Raw genomic sequence first — 4,050 nt, 5'->3', positions numbered from 1 at the left:
GAACACTTGGATAAGGATTATAGGATATCTGTGCCCGGTGCATACATTTTGTTCTTTCATTTGACCAAGCATTTACTTTAAAAAGATAATATTAATAATTTCACCGTCTCATTTTTCCTTAATTTTTTGTTAAATTATAATTAGTGCAAAATAAAATGGGCTTTACTTTTCTCTCTACTTTTTGTACCTTGCTCTTTTTGCCTAAGTCCCTAAAGCAGGCAGAAGGACAATTTTTACTTATTCATCTTGAGTGTAGCTTTTCTCAACAAGTTTGATTTTTTTATCCCCATTATCACACAAGCCCCCTTAACAAGAAATGGGGAATTCTATTTCTCTTAATATTCTGTGGAAGGTTGAATTACATATCCCAGGGAAAAGAAAAAACAAACAAACAAACTTGTTCTTAATCATAATCCATTTCTGTGTGTGTTACTATTTTTGTTAAGATGTGGCCCAACTGAATGAGGTTAGTCCTTAATCCTATTCTTAGAGTCTTTATGGGGGAGAAGAACCTAGAAGTCAACTGAGCCCATAAAAGAAATTAGAGGACATCGCCATGTGATGGGAAAGCCAAGGAACCCAAAGATTGATGGCCAGGCAGAACCTACAGATCCTGGGAGAAAGCAAGCAAGTCTCTCAAACCATGAGCTAATACATTCCTGTTGGTAAGCCACACCATGTGTGGTATTGTCCTAGAGCTGGCAAATTAAGACATATCCAACATATATTTCTTAAATAATCTGTTCTCTTTTAAAAGTAAAAAAACTAGGGTGCATTACCAAACCGTTAATCATTATATGAAGAGCCCCCAAAATACATTCATAAAGTGGAGTATATTTACAGTTAAGATATAGATAAGGTATCTATCGATCTATAATAATCTTAATACCAAATTATTCAAAGAATTAAGGCAAAAGTATGAATTGGAATATATTACTGGCACCTTGCACTCACCATTAAATTTGTAATCAGAGCCTTTGCACAGTCTGGAAAATGCAGTGGTTTTTGTTATTTCTTGAATGCCTCCTAAGAAAACAGCTGAAAAAATATTGAATAACACAAATGAATGCACAGCTAATGTTTGGTTTTCTGGTGTTCCCAAGGTGATGGTAGAGAGGAAATAGTTGTTTTATCAGGAAGAACTCCATACCCTCTCAACTGAAATGACGTCTTTTTTTTTTTTGCTTTTAAAACAGGGTTTTTAATTGTGTGTTTCAAAGCCACTATCTCTTTTTTAGTAAACCATGCACACTGGCTACACTCTTGGGGGAAAACCAATGAATAGATCAAAGATAAGAAACAGCAATAGCTTGCTCAATTTGATACTCACGCTCCTTACCCACATATTCTGAGACGAAGATGACAAAGATCGGAGTAACCAGGTCATTAATTCCCTGGACATACCCACTAGCAGGGTGTCAGATGGCCCAAATAAAGAGAATTCTCTCAAAGATCTCCTGTACAGGTGGTTGCTGGAACAGTGGAATGAGAGGATTTGTCCTTGGAATGTCAATGTGAATCTGTCTGTAGGTGTCCTGGTGGTGCTCCTCGTTTCGAGAGTCATAATACTGCTCAATGAAGCCAAAATACTCCTCCTGCTTCCTCTGCAGGGTCAACTTCCTCCTCTCAGTGTTTGCGGGGAGATAGCCCTCATCAGTCAAGAAGGACTGCGTGAGGCTCACACTTCTCCACAAGGTAGGCAGAGCTCACCGACAGGAGTCTCCAGGTTACAGGATGAACCCTCCTGGGAACCCCTGGCCAGCCACACTTCCTCAGTTCATCTAAGTCAGTGTTGTGGCTGGAGAGAAGCTGATGGAACTTTTCTAGGCGGGTTTTCTCCTGGACAGTCATTGGGGGAGCCCCAGAAGCATTCTGGTCTGAGATCTGGGCAACGAGGGGGATGATGGGTCAGAGAGGGAGCGGCTGCTGTTTGTTGAGAGGGTTCCTCAGACATGTATCAGTGGAGTTTCTGGACAGTTGGGCATCACTGCTGGAATTTATGACCTTGTAGTTGGCAGGAACTTCGGATGTTGTTGACTGGGACCATTGTGGTTTCAACCTCAGCTTGCTGTGGTTTTCCAGCACCTGGTCTGCAGTTGCCAAAGCAACCTTTGAGTTCAGGGTTTGGAAAGAAGGTGAGGAAAAGTCCTCTTCTTCATCATCACCAATGTCCCACGCATCACTGGTATTCCGGGCAAACTCATGAAAACTGGAGGCCTTCTTATTCTTCAGAGGAACTGCATTGACTTTTGACCGATCTTTAATGAAGTTTTTGGTGAGCAGTGGGTCCAGAGGAGGGTGCTGTGCTCCATACACAGGCTGGATGCTCCCCGGAAGCTTGGCACTCCTCTTCCAAAATTGCGTGCTCTTTTCAACGGCCATTGCTCTGGCCCAGGGAAGGCATTGTAGGTGGGCCGGGTGGGGGGAGGGGGACCCAGCCAGACGCCCCCAGACCCCACAACCCGAGGGCCAACCCAGGCCACTTCCCTAGTGGTCACCCGCTCCCAGCTCCTGGGGGCGCCATCTTGGATGTGGGTGACCCTCCACCCAGAGGCGCTACCATTGGTGGGCTTCTCAGGCTGTGGACAGGCGGACCAATGGGGAGCGGGATTGCTGCATGTCCTTGAAGCTGACCGGTAACATCAATGACATCATTTTAATAACCGTTTATTCCATCAGTGAACATGAGGTTGAATCAAGTTATCGACATGTACTTACATAATATAGATTCTTATTTTGTATATTGTCAATGAGACAGATAAATTACTGTTATGTAGCTATTGATATATGAACACACTTGTGTTGCTAATATGAATTAATAAAATAAAATTGAGTGCTTTGTTCCTGTAATCTTTATTTGCCCCTAAGATACAAAACATGCTATACCATCTTAGAGAGAAAGATAAGATGCAATAAAGGGCTGAATCGTTACAATCTTTCTCCAGATATCTCCCACCAAGTTACCCTTATATGATGATAAAAACAAAAAATAAAGGCATTGGTGAAAGCATTCCTGAAAAACTGCAAAAGAGTTAAGCAACTAAAATCTTTCTCATTATTCCCGTTCCCAGGGAATGGAAACACCACCACTGTGGCATGTTTCAGCAAGACTCAAGGTGAGGGGCAAAAACAATCCTAAACCCACAACTCCATCTCAGAATGTCTTGATCATTTTGCATCCCTCTAAACAAATATCACTTCTGAGATTTCTTTCCACTTTATCTGCTAGTCCCTTTGAAGAGCTGCATTTGACATTCAGTAACAAATCACATCGTTTAAGGCTCTTAAGTCACTTACCACCTACTGATGTCTTGATGTTTAAATCCTGTGCAAGACTATCACTCTCTTCCAAGCAAAAATGTGTTTTCTAGAAATCTGCACAACTTGCCCCAAATGTCAAGTCCCTGTGCAATTGGCCTTCTTGAGGGGGGTCTTTAAAAATGATGCAAAAAAAAAAAAATGCTGTTTTCCTGCATCACACAAAAGAACTCAGAATAAGGTATTACTAAACTAACTTCACTGGAGTTTTCCTCATAGTGAGAAAATGCACATTAACATATACTCTATGCTAATTGTTTTTCCCTATAGAAAATGAATTTAAATTAATTAAAATGACAGATTCCTAACATTATTTCTACTCTTGATCTTAACCAAAAGGCCAAGAAGCAATTAACTAGTCTTATTTCTAGATATCAGTGTGAAATAAAAATCAAGGCAAATGCCCAATTCTAGAAAACAGAAATAAACTAGGTATCTCTTTTTGTATGTGTGGTGATGGACATCAAGAAAATTGCATAAATGTGTTCACACTTCTTCCTCAAATTGCAGTTTGGAATATATGAACAAAAGTCAGTGGTGTATAAATAAACCTCTAGTTTTTGTGTGTTTTATTTTAAATAATGTTCCTCTTAGTCTTCCTACCACGTGGGCCATCTGATCTGGTGTCTAAACAATTTCACATCAAAATAACCAATCAGTCCAGCTACTACAGAGAGCTTGTATAATTTTGTGGGTTTAAAATAGGAACAGATTGGATATTACAGGCTCAAA

At 40.5% G+C, this 4,050-nt stretch overlaps 1 pseudogene; it reads right to left on the bottom strand.

The window, feature by feature from the left end:
- Positions 1-1,286: 1,286 nt before the first annotated feature.
- On the bottom strand, positions 1,287-2,382 carry LOC101439078 (TBC1 domain family member 22B-like; annotated as a pseudogene).
- Between the last annotated feature and the right edge of the window lie 1,668 nt (positions 2,383-4,050).

This window comes from Dasypus novemcinctus, chromosome 30 (genome assembly GCF_030445035.2).
Source record: "Dasypus novemcinctus isolate mDasNov1 chromosome 30, mDasNov1.1.hap2, whole genome shotgun sequence".
Lineage (NCBI taxonomy): Eukaryota > Metazoa > Chordata > Mammalia > Cingulata > Dasypodidae > Dasypus > Dasypus novemcinctus.
This window is presented reverse-complemented; position numbering and strand designations above follow the sequence as displayed.